The following is a 16,609-nucleotide window of genomic DNA, read 5'->3' as shown; positions in this document are numbered from 1 at the left end:
AGATGATGCCAAATCAAGTACACAACTCAAATGAAGCATGCAATGGTGCTCAAAGCTTGAGGCAAGCAAGAGCATTTACACTACAAGTATACGAAACATGAAGCCTATGGCTAAGGCAACCCAAAACAGTCCTAGAACATGTTAGAATGAGTCTAGAACATGTTAGAATGAGTCTAAAACATGCATGGAAGTAAGCCAAAACATGCTAGCATGAGGGGCGTAAGACATGACGAATGCAAGGCAAGTAAGGTGGATTACACTACACCTATTAGGACCAAGCATGGGATGACTCAACCAACAAAAATTAGAGTTATATCATGGCATAATAACCCCAAAAACATACTGAAATGATGGCTCGCAAGCAAAGGCATGAAGGCATACGCAATGGTTCATGTTAAGGCATAAAGGGGGAAACCCTCTAACGCATTGAATGTGTGACAAATGTGAATGTATAGCTATGAAGCATGGACTAAAATCACATAACAAGTGATGCCAAATCACTAAAATAGGCCAAGCAATGCATGCTAGAGGATTCAATACAAAAGGCTAACAAGCTAGATTGAACCAAGGCTATACAAAGCAAGTCATGCATGACCAAAATAACCAAAATTAGACCTTAGACATGATAAAACATGAACAAAATCTTCTTTAAGCTAAGCCAAAAGCATGCTAAAATGACATGTCAAGGCATGATGCATGTTAGGCTATTTCATGGAATTACACTACAAGTGCATGAAGCATGCAAGGGCCAACCAAACCAAACCAAACCAAAGTAGAGTCATGACATGGTAAAATAAGCCCAAGAACATGCTGAAATGGACATAACATAAACTAAAATGACATGCTACTTCATGAAGCATACAAAGCTAGTGCGTGTGATTTACACTACAAGTGTATTAAACATGCAAGAGCCAACCAAACCAACCCAAAACAGCTCTGAGGCATGTTAAAAAAGTAACAAAAACCTACTGAGATGGCTCCAAAAAACAAGCTAAAAGACATGCTCAAACATGAGGCACACAAAACTAGTTTGTAAGATTTACACTAGCAGTGTATAAGGTATGCATGGAATGACCAAACCAAGTCAAAACAGATCTGAGGCTTGCTGAAATAGCCCCAAATATATGCTAAGATATGGCCAACATAAACTTAACAAACATGCTCACGCATGAGACATATGAAGGCAAGTATTGAAGACACAAGGAGAAGGGATGACCCTCTCCTTTTTGGGGTCTTAAAACACCATCCCCACCACTGAAATCTAGAGGGATTTCAGTGGTGAGAAGGCCAAAACAAGGTGGTCCCAAAAGCTCACAAAAAAGGCACAAAAACAAGGCCAAACAAGGCCTAAGAGGGGGTAAACAACCCCAAATGAAAAAGTGACCTCAAACAAAGGTCTTAAGCACACAAAAATAGAACTTTTATCAGTTATAAGTTAAGCTCAAAACAGCATGCAAGATAGGCTAAAAGCTTAAGCAAGAAAGGGGAATTTTAAGGGTTAGAAGCTCACCCTTGTAGAACCACTTCAAGGCTGCAACTCCAACAACCTCTTTGAGCTCAAACCAGTCCAAAAACTCCATAAACAACTCCTAGGTGCCTCAACTACAAAAGATGATGTTTGGATAAGAGGTTGTGTGCACAAAAGTGTGAAGAATGGTCACTTTAAGGCACAAAACAAGAGGGAAATGGAGTATTATAGATATAGATGATACGTATATCTCAAACACAAAATTCTCAACCTAGTGAAAGAAGGGGGAGCCTCTCTCTTATAGAAACAAAAGCTAAAGCTTCTTGGAGAAGCTAGGCTTGGATGCAATCCCTCCATACACGTATATGGAGGATGCAGTCTGTGCCCTCCAGCTGGCACAGCTGGCATCCACACAGTCTGCCAAAACAGGGGGAAAGCTGCAGACCAGAAAAAGTGGTCGGCCAGCTACTTTAAGTGATCGGCCAGCCACTTAAAGTGGTCGGCCAGAAGAGCAAGTGGTCAACAGGGGGAATTGGTGGTCTCCACACTAAAATCAAGCCAATGGTGTGGTGGGAGATCAAAAAAGGTGGCCCAAAGACCAAGAAAACCAGTTTCCCGACCAAAAAACTGGCTTGAGAGAAGAAAAGTGGTCTCCAAGGGAAAAAATTGGTCTCCCACCCTCGTACTACCTTCCAAACAAGGAATACAAGATTTGTACCAAAAAAAAACCAAAACGGATGCAAGACGAGAGTTCGGGAAGAAAAACGCGCAGTCGGGAGCCTCGAAAACTAGCTGTCGAGCACCAAAAGTGGTATGCAACCACAAAAGTGGTCTCCCGGACCACAGTGTTCCTCTAGGCAAAGGCAACAAGGTGTGGTTCAAAAGTCACGCCAAACGGAAAATGTTAGGCGGTCCCGAGACAAGGCGTATGACCGAAGGCTCTGAAAACCGGAAACTAGTCTCCAAACGGAAAAAGTGGCCTACGACCACAGAGAGATGGCCTACAAGACCTCTCCCTCCCTCCAGGAAGAGAAAACAAGATTCGGTCCACAAACCGAGCCGAAGCACAAAAAGGTTCAAAGGCCCGGAGGCAAGGCTCTCAGTCGAGAACTCCGAAACCTCGAGACGAGCACAACATGCACAATCACCTAGCGCTCAATCGATGACGTCTGAGTCTTAAGGTCGGTTAAAAATGGGGTGTCTACAATGTCATTTGCATTTTTCCCCAGCCTACGGGCGCATCTATATTGTTATCTTGTTTGTTTGTCTTAGTCTTCAGCCTTGTCAAAAATGGGTCGTCTCAAGGCTTTGACATTCACTCTCGTCATTTCATGACTTTCGAGTTCTATCAAAGAGGGGCAACTGTAGACACCCCATTTTTGACCGTCCTCAAGACTTAGATGTTCTTGCAAGTACATCCGGTGACAAGTTTGATTGCTCGTCGAGTACTCAAATTTCGCGGCGGAATGTCACAAGTTTGAGCTTTCCAAACCCTCTATCCTTTTTGCCCCATTTTTGGACCATGTGTTGGTCCTTTCAGCATGCTTCTTGTGAGGCACTGCCGACCACTTTTTGGCACTGTCGGCCATCAATGAGGCACTGCCGGCCACCACTGATGGCCGACCGACCACCCTTATTTCAACAGATATAATTTTAGATATTTTGAGCCAACTGTTGGGCATTGAAGCCATCCTCCATATGTATGGAGGGATTGCAACAAGCTTTAAGTTTGTCAAGAAAGCTTTTTCTTGCATTGCTTATATAAGGGGAGGTCCCTTCCCTTTGCTGAGGGTTCTGAAATTTGAGAGACAAAAATTGACTCTCTCTCTATATATATATATATATATATATTGCTTGAAAGTGTGCTTTCTCTTCATTTTTGCACACAACCTCTTAGCCAAACACCACTACCTTGTTGCTGAGGTGCTTGAGGGTCTCATTTGGGCTGTTGAAGGTTAATTCTTGGCTCAGAGATTGCGGTTTTGCTGCTGTGCTACAAGGGTGAGCATATTCCCTTTTTAAGCTTGTTTTTGTATATCATCTTAGCCACCTCTGCATGTTGTTTTAGGCTTGGTTGTTAACTACAAAAATATTTTTTTTTAAGTGTTAAAAATGGTTGTTTAAGGTCTTGTTAGAGTTAGAGGTGTTCCTCTCCCTTTTGTGGCTTATTTGCTAAGCTTTGTGCTATCTTTTAAGGCCTTTAAAACAATCTCTTTTTGGCCTTTTAACACTGAATTCCAGAGGAATTTCAGTGGTGGAAACTTGGTTTTGAGGTCCCAAATAAGACGGGGTGGTCCCCTCTTCTCTTGTCTTGAATGCATGTGTTGATGGCTCACCAAATGAGCATGTGTTTCTATTCCTTTGTGGCTTTGTTCAAGCTTGTTTTTGTGACTTTTTGGACCTTCCCTAATTCTATTTTTGGCTGGTTTAGTCATTGGTTGCTTGCATCTCACATTTGTAGTGCAATTTTGCTTGTTAGCCTTGTATACCTAGTGAGTTAGCTTGTTATTCTAGCATGTGTTGGCTTAGTCTCAGCCTATTTTTGGTCTTATTTCAGCATGTTTTAACTCTGTTTTGGCCTGGTTTGGTCATTGGTTGCATGCTTCTTACACTTGTAGTGTAACCTTGCTCACTAGCTTTGCATGCTTGCTACTTTAGCCCATTAATCTAGCATGTGTTGACTCTACTCCAGCAAGTTTTTGGCTTTTATTTAACATGCTTAAACTCTGTTTGAAGTAGTCTTGGTCCTTTGGCTCACGTTTTGTATAGCTATAGTACAAATGCCTTGAATAGCTTTGTGTTTGGAGTCCTCTAGCATGCTTTGCTTGAGTTGCTTGCTTGATTTGGCATCATCTGATATGTGATTTTAGAGCATGTTTCACTATCGTATTCTCAGATGTATCACTCTTTCAATGCTTTTGAGGGTTATGCTTTGATGCCTTGTTTGTGAGCTAATACATGAGCATACCTTTCTTGCCATCTATGTTGCAAGTCTAGCATGTTTTTGCTACTGTTTTAACCTGCCTTAGGTCTATTTTGAATAGTCAAGGTCATTTGAGCATTGTTTAGTATGGTTGTAGTGTAAAGGGCCTTGACTAGCTTTGAGTTTTGAGGCCTTTGACATGTTATGCATGTGATGTTTGTATGGTATGGCACCATTTAGCATGTAATTTTAGTGCCTATAGTGTAGTCACACTCTTATACACTTCACTTCTTCATAGCTTTTGAGGGTTGTGTATTATGTCTTGCTTATAGGCCAACATGTATGCATGTTCTTCTAGTATTTTGAGCTCCCATTTCAGCATGTTTAGACCATTATTTTGGCATGACTGAGCTCTGTCCAGAGTTGGTTTGGTCCTTCAGGTTTGATATTGTATGCCTATCAAGGTCTTTAAGTTTCAAGGTCTTTAACATGCTATGCTTGTGATGTTTGCATGTTTTAGCATCATTTCACACATGATTTCAAAACACACAACTCCATCACACCTTCACATATATCACTCCTTCTTTGTGTTTGAGGGTTGTGCCTTGTACCTCGTTTATGGGTCAATGCATGAGCATGCATTTCTTGCCTTTCATACTATCATTCAGCTCATTTTGGCCATTGTTTTGGCATGCTTGAGGTCTGTCTAGGGTTGGTTTGGGCCTTTGTGATTGGTAGTGCATGCCTCATGTGTAATGTTCTTCACTTGCTTTAGTGCTCTTGGCCCATTAACATGTCTTGCATGCATTGCTTACATGATAGAGTCTTGTGCATGCCACCTTAACATGTCAAGATTAGCATGTTGTTTGCATAGCGTTTGCATTGCATGGTGTTCAACTGGACGTTATGTTGAACACAAGATTAGCATGTTGTTTGCATAACATATTGTTTGCATTGCATGGTGTTCAACCGAACGTTATGTTGAACACAAGATGGATTAGTCCACTTCATACTCAAAGTGATGAAAGTGAATCAATCCCCTTTGTCTCCATCGCTTTTGATTATCCATGATAAGGTAATGGATTTAGAGTCTTGTTTGCATGGCATTTATTGAAATGTGTGCAAATTGGATCTTTGGTCATCATGCATTGCATGCTTGATTGATGGTTTTGGATCCAATGGTGCCTCTCCCTTGATGTCTTGAGGTGATATGGAGTGGTATAGTACATACATGTTCTTGGGAGACCCTCTATTTTTCTCTATTTTGTGCTCTGTTGCAGTTTGGTGTCACAGCACACCAATGGCCGGCAACCCCTCACTGATGGCCGGCACCCTTGCATTGTTGGCTGGCAAAGGCCCATCTTTGGCCTGCAGGTGGCCGGCAGCAGCTCCTCATGGCCGGCAGGCCACTGGTGCACTCCCTAGCTTTGATTTGGTAAGATTCAGCAGCAAGTTCTTAAGGACACCCTGCAGACAGAGCCTCTAAAGAGCATTTGGAGAGCTTTTTGGGACGGAAGCCGAGGCATGCATCTCCTAATTTCCAACAGAGCTGAAGCAGCATTGTTTAATGCATTTTCATGTTTAGTTAGCATTTGTGTCTGTAATTTAATTAGCTAATTTGTTAATTAGTTAAGTGATGTAATAATTAGTAAGTAGATTGTTTATTATTCAATTTGGTTTTGTGATAATTAGTCTAATTAGAATATTAGATTAGCTGTTAGCTTAGCATAGACTAGCTTAGCTAATTCATTCGGACCCTCGGTCGAGAGGGAAAATGTTGTAATAAGTGTGCGTGTGTGTATGAATGTCTTCCAATCCCACGTCTTTCTCCCTTTTACTTATCAGCTTTTGATGGTTAGTTTAGGGCATTTTTTTCGATTAGCATACCTTATACTTTGCGTGCGTGCATCATTCATTTGTCTTGCATGCACCAGGCTCGACGCATCATTCAAACTGCATTATATTTCAATACACTTACTTGAATACGTGTTTCAAAGCATGTTATAAAGTGTTGCATTCATATGCCATCTTAGATAGCCGAGCCTATTTAGTTGGCATTATTGCATGCGTTGCATTAGGCATTATAGCATAATTAGGATCATGCATTGATTTCTAACTAGCTTCTATTTTGGCTCGGAGTATACTGTAAGGGTTTATGCTTTAGCATCCTTGCATGAGTGTGAGTGATTGCCATGATAGCATGATTGCCATGAGGCTATTTGCTTAAGTGATTAATTACATGAATGCCTGTGGATGAAGGCTTCATTGCTTGAATTGGGACAATTCATCAAATGTGAGTTTGAAGCCCACTTGAGGGTGGCAAATCCGCGCTTTAACCTACTTGCGAGTAGCACTTTCAAACCATTTTTCAAAGACAAATATGAGATGTTTTGTTCCAATTTAAGCGATTTAGTCTATACTTGTATGTTGTGCGCATCACATAGTAAGTTAGATTAATAACCGGATAAGAACAGATGTGTTTTCAAAACAACATATCATGATTAGTAGAGGCCGATCCTTTGATCGGGCGAGCGGGGGTGCTCATTTCATAACCTCCCCCCCTCACCCAAGTTCCCGAGCCGAAGCAACTTTGATGATGACGGACACGTGACCTTAGGCACAAGCCAGGGTTTCTTAAATTTTTCAAAACAAAATATTTAGGTGGCGACTCTGAAATCTGGCAAAGCAGCCCATGTTTGGCGCTTTTTGATTAAAATCGATCTTCTAAAACGATTTGCCGAATTTGGACTCTTTGGTGATTTATCAGTCTTGCATTGCACTTTGTGAGATTAGATTCAGAACCGTGACAGGAGTCCGAACTGTAGTAGCATGAACCTAATTCGCGCCCTCTCCGAAATGGGGGTGCGCGGAGAGAGTTCGGGTGGTCTACAGAGTTAGCTGAAACATTTGTCACACAATACTCTTATAATACATAGATCGAAGTAACCACTCAGGAACTAGAGGTGACCCAACAAGAGACCAACGAGAGTTTCATGACAATTATCACAAGGTGGAGGACAAAGGCGATCATGATGACAAACAGGCCCTTGGAAAAAGATCAAGTCCATATGGTTGTCAAGAATTTGCATCGAAGATTACTTCAGAAGATGATAGTTTTCCCATTGTTCAACTTCAAGGACCTCCATGAGATTGGGGTTCAAATTGAGGATGCTGTCAAACAGGGAATCATTACAAAAGGAAATGAGCCCGTGAGAAACATATTCACTCACAGTTCCAATGCTACTCCAAGTAATAGCACAGCTGCCAAAGCTATACCTTCAGAAGTCAATACAGTCATTGCTAACACTACCAAAATAACCAATCTCTTCACCAACACTAGCCCACAAACAGCCAAGTTAACCCGATCCCCAAATAAACCCTTTCATCTACTCCACATGTCTCCAGCTCGTGCCATGGAAATCCTAGTAGAAAAAGGGCACCTCAAGCTCCTTGATCCCGGACCTCTCCCTCATATTCTACCGGCCAAACATGACCCCAATAAATACTATGCCTTTCATCAACAACATGGTCATGAGATTGATCGTTGTTTTTGCTTATGCCATGCAATTTAAGGTCTCATCGACAGCAAAACCATAACTCTGCCTCAACCCTAAAGAGCCAATGTCATCTCTAACCCATTTCTACCCTATGACCAAACCCCACTATCTTCCCAGCACAATTTTCCCACCTGAGGTGTTAATTCCATATAACACTGATTTATTCATGATATATGCACCTCGATCCCAACCAAAACCCCAAAACCCCCTAGTGGCAAATGATTTGGAGCCAGAACTGAATGTTATGGTAAATATTCTCACAAGCATGCATTTTTCTCTTTATGATTTTCTTAAGCCATAGAGTGATTAAGAAGCAAAGAAGCACGGGAAAAATTCTAGGTCTGACACTAGCTAAATCTGTGATAGAACTTGTGACTAGCACGGGACCAGTAAACTCGGGAGATATTGTGACCGATTCTATGATCGGGGGTGGACCACATATGAATTGCACGAATTTTCTAGGTGCATGTGATGGCCTGTACTTAACTATTGAGAATGGTTTTATTCTGAGTTCTGAATTGAGCATTGAGTCTGAGTTTAATTCCACCAAGTCTGTAGAGTTAGGATCAAGCTCGAGTCATTCTAGCAAGTCTAAGTTTGGTGATTTCGGTGGTGATAACCCAAATATCACTATCCATTCCATTTTTGTCTTTTCTTTTGCTTTTGAGTTTGTTGTCATCACTAAGTCAAAGTTTCTTTTCAATAAAAGTGTCATAGATTCCGCCTACTTCTCTGTGCCTTTAGTTCATTGCCTTAATCCACAATTTTCAAAACTTTTTCCAAAACTCTGATAAAAAAGAAGATGAAGAAATTCGTCGGGATTGCAAAATTTGATTGACTGAGAGAAAGAGAGGCGTGTTAAGCCCTTGATGGATAAGATTGTTTCAGTTAATGTGGATATTGAGGAGGATCCTAGCTTGGTCTAGATTGGTTCTACATTGTCCTCAGAGGAGCATGAGCGATTAGTTGCTTTGTTAAAAGGTTTCAAAAAATATTTTTGCGTGGTCCTATGAAGACATGCTTGGAATTTATCTTGAGATTGTAGATCATAGGATTACTCTCAACCTAAGTGTCGACCCCCTAGCTTTCAAACTTTGATTCTAGGTGTCCACTAATCAACTAGATTATGAGACTTGCATTACCAAATTAGAAGCAACCCTTGAACTAGGGGCAATAAGGTTGGATGTGATCGGAGATTCCAATGAGGTTGTTTCTTGAGCCAATAGAGACCAAATGAAAATCAAATACCAGATTTTGAGGGAAGAAGATTTAGCTTTAAAGGACAATCGAACTCCTGTCCACGACCCTAGAGTCAAATTCAAACCCAATTAGCCAGGTCCCTACATTATCACATCTATTTGGTCAAGTGTAGTAGCCATTTTCATGGATTTAGATGGCCTAGAGTTTTCATATCCAATCAACATGGACAAGCTAAAACAAAATACCACCCTTGAGAGGCTCGTTGGGCTAAAAATCGAGAAGGGCAACCTAGGCAAAAGTTAGAGTATGAAAAAAATAAACAAAATGAAAAATGAAAGAATAAAAAATGAAAAAAGCTCGCAAGGTCGAAAACCCGAAAAAAGTTAGAGCACATATAGCGACCCCGGTCTTTTTCCTTTAGATTATTGTATCCGGACTTAGGTTCCGTGGATCCTGTCAGTATATATTGGTTGTTGTCGTCCTTTAATCTCTTTGTATTTGAGTTATAGGATGTGTTGGGCGGGTCTGTTACAGGTCGGTTGAGTTTAGATGCCAAAACTAGTTGCCCAGATTTTGACATGTCCGCTAGAGCGGGAGTTTGACACTCGAGCGGGGATTCTTTTGTTGCTTGTACGCTCGAGCGGGGGTTTTGGTGCTCGAGCGGGATTATCACCCATCCAGTATTTCCTGTGCAGTGTTAGACGCTCGAGCGTGGGATTGGACGCTCAAGCGGAAATGTGTGAGTGCCGCTCGAGCGAGGAGTTGGTCGCTCGAGCGGGGGCCTGGTTCTGCAAAAGTACTGGGAGTGCGTATTCGACGCTCGAGCGGGGTTTTCCACGCTCGAGCGGGGAGTCGACTACATCAGTCCGTGATTTCACTTTTTGGATCACTTTTTGACCTACTTTTCTTTCTTAACTTTTAAAAACCGCCCCTTGAGAGTCTCTCTCTCTTTCTCTCTCTCTAAACCTGCCTTCTCTCTAAGAATTGATCTACCAAGGGTGAGTATCTGACCTTGGGCCTTTATTAAAAAGTTAGAGTGGGTTGAGTGCTTCGTTTTAATCTGAGAAACTTGGGATTTGGAGCACGTTGGTCTTTGGTCATCATCTCCATTTGAGTTCCTCACTTCAAGGTAGGGATTTCCTACTCCATCTTATAAGTTTTGTTCTAAGTTTTGGTATTTTGATATGTTGGGAGTACTTTGGTAATTTTGGGAAAAACCCTAGTTGTATTAATAAATTAATTTGTATAATTTGTTTGAGGAAATTGGGGAATATGGTTAAATTCATGAAATTGAGGAATTCATTGATTAAATGGTGTACTTGGATAATTTAAATCACTCACTTGTTGAATTGTTGTTATATTTATTTCCAGTCTAGAAATAAACTATTTTGGGCTATCGGTGGAGGATAGTCGTATTTGTTATAGACATTGCATGTGAATTAGGGAAATTGAAACTAATCAATTTGTTTTGGTCATAAATTTAGACTATTGAATTAATACAGAAAATACATGTGTTGATTGAGCATTGCATATGCATATTGTTTGGGAGGAGATAGGGGATGTACTCCACGGTTTAGGGGAAGATAGGGGATGGACCTCTAAACCGGATTTTGTTTGGGAGGAGATAGGGGATGGACTCCATTAGCATCACTATTATGTGTGCTTATTATATTGAAGTGTTTTTACATGTTATTGATACAGCACTACAATGTGTATCACACGGGAAGTATGAAGTGTTTTGATATGAGCCTGAGTCTCATTTGTTTTGTTGATATTGAAAGTAATGTGAATATGATATATAGTTCACTGTTGTAAGTTTGGCCAGGTTCTGAGCCATGTTGATAATAATGGAAAGTGAAATGTGTCTTAGACATTAGTGTCATGAGACTGTATAATGATACAATTGATTATCTTGGTTAACCATCTATTGAATGCTATAGCTTTATTCAATGCTTATATTTGGTTTAGTATTTTTCTACTGGGCTGTGGCTCACCCTTTATGGGAACATCATTTTCAGGTTCAAGTGATAAGCTACCTCCAAGGACTTAGCTTGGAAGGGTTGGACTTTTTTTTGGATTTTGAAGACTATCTTTAGTTAGTTATTTTTATTTGGTAGTACATGTAAACATTCAAGCCTAGGGCTATACTTGTATTTGAGTTAGAACTCATACTTTTGTGTCCAAGTGTTGGCTTGGAAAGATGTAAGCCCGTAGGGCAATTAATTTGATGTTACATGTAATGCTTTTATTTAGTAATACTCTGATGAATGAGATAATGAATTGTTTTCTTTAAATATGGCATGTCAATGATATATATATATATATATATAATGGGTTTATTTTGAGGGCGTGACAGCACAAAAGGAGAGTGTTAATAACCGAGTGAACCTTAACGTGAACGACGAAAAGCATGATTCCTATCTTTGGGATACATAGCCAACTTCATCTTGAAGTTCAGCTTTAACCATTTTCAACTCACTCATCTTGTCCATGTTTGATTGGTGTATCTTTATTCAACTCGGCTGTCCTATCCATGTGTGACTATCCCATCTCCATTCGATTTAGTTATCCTATTCCTCTTCCATAACGAGTTCAGTTCCAAGGCAGAGTCAGTGGTAAAACAGTATATTCTGCTCAGGTTATCTAATTTGAGTTTGTACATCTTGAGGGTTGATTTCATGTTGGTCGAGTAGTGGCCATTTGTGAAAACAAGTGTTGAGGACTTTTAATGAAGGTGATTGATTTTTTCAAAAATTATTCCATATTTGTAAACCCCAAACCATTCTTTGGACCAAAAAGGAAAACAATTTAGTGCTCACAGCCTAAGTAACATGACTTCAAAACAGAGAGTAGAATGAGCATGCTAATCTAACACTCATGTTGATCAAAATCTTTTTAGTAGACAACAAAAAAGAAAAAATTCAAAGCGATGAACTTGGGTTACAGTCGAGTCAAGTTTTCTGTCATTTCCCCGCACTCTTGAGTCCTCGTCGCCAAGGTGACATTAACTTGTACTTTTTCTTTAAGTCGAGCACTCACCAAAAAATGCATAGTAGTTGTCTCCAACGATTTCCATTAGTCAGGCGGTCGACCGGTGATGTTTTGTTTTGTATCCATTTTATTCCAGCAAGCGTAAAGAGGTGCATTTAAGCTGATTTTTTCTTTGTTTTTCTTTCATTGAGTTATATTTTGTGTTTTGGTTAGTTATGGGCTTGACATCTAGTTCAAAATGCATTGAAATGCAACCATTTTCAATTTCAAAATTCAAAACAAAATGGTTTTCATGCTTAAATGCCTTTCATGCCATTCAGATTTGCAAAACAAAACTTTTTTTTATTATTAAATGTCAGGGATCAAACCCTGATCAAAGTTGTACAAAAGAGAGTTGAAGCTATAAGTTCCCACTCCCAAGAAAAAATACAAAAATACAAAAAAAAACAGAGAATGCAATCATTGTTCTTGGTTTCTGGCGACTTGTGTTTTCGGCAGCAAAGGCTCTAGGCTGACTCTATAGTTTTACCACCCACTTCCATTGTTGGTTGCCTCGCTTCATTATTACTCTTGAAAAGCCCTTGAAGACTTTGCCTTAGCATTGGCAAAGCTTCCAAAAGAGATTACTCATCGTCATCCATCACATGAAGAGCACCAAGGAGCTTTGAATCAGGCCACAGAGGTCATTTGTTGTTTTAACTCTTTGTTTTGCTTTTTCAAGTTGCTAATCTCTTCTCGAGCATCCTTGTACATACGTTGGAGCAGGGTGAGTTGTGCGTCTAACCGATGTGCTTCACTTGTCCTACCCTATAGCCAACGGGACAAATTGGAGACTGCGGTTACGGTCTCCACATAGGATTTCAAAGTGTAAGAGTTGGCCTCGATGTCAAACTACGCTGTCATCAGTTGCTCGACTAATAACGCAGGAAAATTAAAAACAAAGGCAGAGGCTCTCTGTCAAGGCTTAGTGGTGTTGGCGTCAGCAATCTCTATCAAGGAGTCATTAAGGTCTAGGAAGATGGAAAGAGTACAACGGGATGAGGCCATGGCAGGAGAGAGTAATGCCAAAAGAGAGAGTTGTAGAGTGATTTTGCAGTTATTGGTTTTACTCTGCCTCTCCCTCACAGATTGTCCTTAAGAATAGAAGGGAAAAAACAAAGGAGAATAAGAAGCCAAAGGAGAGGGATTGCTGAGGCAATCGTTGAAAATCAAGACCGGTCCAGCTATTGTCAGTCAGGCACCGTGATTGTTGAAATTGTGTGCCAAACGCAACATACGAAGGAGACGGATGAGTGAGAGAGAGACAAGAATAATGGAGAGAGAGAGAGAGAGAGATGTATACATTATGTATTTGTATATGTATGTATATGTGTATTTATGTATATGTATACGTATACCATAGGTATGTATCTATATGTATGTGTTTGTATATATATGTATATGTCTATAATGTATATATATAATATGTATATGTGTATCTATATGTATGTGTCTATATATATATATATATATATGTATATTTATATACCATATGTATATAATATGTATATGTGTATCTTTATGACTGTATGTATCAGTATATGTCTATGTATGTATATGTATATATATAATACGTATTTTGTATATCGTTTGTATCTGTATATGTATATATGGTATGTATAAAAAAATTGAAAAGAGAGAAAATTTTGAAAACAAAAAAAAATGGAAAACAAAAGAAAAAAAAATCATTTTGTGTATTCATTTGTTTTTGCATCAAATCATCACACTGCATATCGCATGTCTCACATCGCACCCTACATGTTTGTTGCATTCACTGTCACACTTGCACTATCTATTACGTTTATCATACATGGTTACAACTGTCACACTGTTACATCACTTGGTAACAATCTATTCACATCACTTGGCTATAATTATCTTGACATTTGGTTACAACTCTTTCCTCTTTACCCGGTTGAAACCAATCCCCTATTTCGTATTGAGGTATGCTCTAGGTCTCGCTTGTTGGCTAAGACCCTTGCCTCTTTTACCCGGTTGAAACCCATTCCCTATTCTGTATTGAGGTACAGTCTAGGTCTCTCTTGTTTGTTGAAACCCTTTTCTACTTTACCCAGTTGAAACCAATCCCTATTTCATATTGAGCTATGGCATAAGTATCACTTGTTGGTTAAGAACCTTTTCGTCCTTACTCGGTTGAAACCAGTCCCCTATTTCATATTGAAGTACAACCTAGGTCTCGCTTGTTGGTTAAGACCTTTTTCTCCTTTACCCAGTTTAAACCAGTCTTCTATTTCATATTTAGGTCTCGCATGTTGGTTAAGACCCATTTCCCCTTTACCTAGTTGAAACCAATCCCTTATTTCGTATTGAGGTACGGTCTAGGTCTCGCCTGTTGGTTAAGACCCATGTCTCCTTTACCCAGTTGAAATCAATCCCTTATTTCATATTGAGGTATGGTTTAGGTCTCCCTTGTTGATTAAAACCTTCATTTCCTTCTCTCATGTGAGTGTGTTTGCATTGTACCCTTGTTATGCTTCATATCATTTGCATAAGGCTTGCCTTGCATACTACCTATTGCATTGCATTACATAAATCATGAACTTTCAAAAAGAAAAAAAATTGACTTCACAAAGCATGTAAGTCCAACTTTCAATTGCATTTCGAGCATATCATTTGCATCTTACCCCTGATCTACGCTGGTTTGACTAATTGCAAAGGGTTACGTAGGCAACCCTCGGGTTCAACCAATTGCATCTACATCTTATTTGTTTGCCCAAGTTTTACAACCTTGTCAAAAGGGTTGCTTTCGAGCTTTGACATTCACTCATGTCATGAAATGACTTTAAGCTCTGTAAGAGAAACAACTGGAGACACCCCATTTTGATCGGCCCTAAGACTTGGGCGCTTTCTTTTGCTTACTCGATAATAAAAATCAGAATGTGTTTCTCACATAATCTTCAGTAAGAAAGATGAAATTTGAGCTTTATTCCTAACCCTAAGCCTGCTTGGGCCAAGTGTTTAAGCCCTGTCGGACAACCGAAGCAAAGCTGGATTGAACCGAAGCAAAACGACAAAATTCTCCTTGGCCGGTCGACTGCCCAAGGACAGTGCAGCCTAGATTTTTGTTTGTTCAGGTGGAGGACTTCACAGCCCCATTTTTTGACCCATTTATGCATTGAATGCATGTATACTCAGCCTCCATTGCCTAATGCTTGATCCATTGAAGATAATGTTCCATTTTGGTGCTCCATTAGCTCCATTATCTTCCATAAATGCCTCATTAGTTATCCACTTTGTCTTCCACCATTGCTCCACTTGCATTGCCTATATAAGAAGAGTTCAAGTATTGTAATAATTTCCAGCCCCACTTCTTTATATCCCGTTCTTTACGTACTTTCTTTATTTGTACATAAGCATCATATTTTGTCTTTTCATCATATCCATGCTTTGCATCCATGTTTTATGCATCTTGATTCAGCTAAGTTTACATCTATGGATTTAATCAATTCTTATATGATTATGTGCACTACCTTATGTTCATGAGATGATTCACATGTCATATATTAGAAGTTGAATCTTTAGTTGTATTAATGAGTGAATTGCATTAGAATTTTGTATATAAGATCATGCATGTTTTACTAACTTTGTTTTGTAGTTGTTCGCAGGACGTCGGTAAATATGTAAGTTTTTATGCTTTAGCATCCAGGTTATGTGTTTCTCTTACTATGTTTAAGCATCCTATCATGTGGCTACTTGCTTACTTGATATAACTGTATGAATGCCGATGGATGGAGGTTGTGTCGCTTAATTTGGAGTTATGTTGATTTTCATGTTTGTAAACTCAATTTCCTTTGAGTTGCACATCTTCAAACCTCTTTCAAAATACATGAAATCAAGTTGTTCCAAAATAAATGGCATAGTCTATACTTGTTTTCTTCACATAGTAAATTGTAGGATTTATTAATAATCGGAATATAGACATATAAAATTAATAAAATTCATATCATGGTTTAGTAGAGGCCGATCTTTGATCGGGTGAGTAGGGGTGCTCACTTAATGACCTTCCCGTCTCATACCTAAGGTTCCGAGCCAAACATCTTTAGTTATGACAAGTAGTGACCTTGGCACGAGTCACGGGTTTCGTAATTTCCCAAAATATTAGGTTGCAACTCTAGGATCTGGTGATGCAATCCATTTCTGGCAAAGGTTTTGCAATAAAATGGATTTTCTATAAAAGTTACCAAATTTGGAGTCTCATCTATGTTTCATATTGCATTCATGAGACTAGATCAAAGAGATCGAGGGTCCAAACTATTTAACGTGCACGGGTACCCCCCGGGCATGTTACAGTCAGCTACTTGTATGTCTCGAGCGAGCACGTGTGCCAGGATTGGTCGGTGTGAGAAATCTCTTGTACTACTTTTCTTCATAGTGGACTGTTATTGTGGCCGAGGGCTCGTGGTTTCTTAA

Source organism: Camellia sinensis, chromosome 5 (assembly GCF_055761805.1).
Source record: "Camellia sinensis isolate YWXY chromosome 5, ASM5576180v1, whole genome shotgun sequence".
Taxonomy (NCBI): Eukaryota; Viridiplantae; Streptophyta; class Magnoliopsida; order Ericales; family Theaceae; genus Camellia; species Camellia sinensis.
This window is presented reverse-complemented; position numbering follows the sequence as displayed.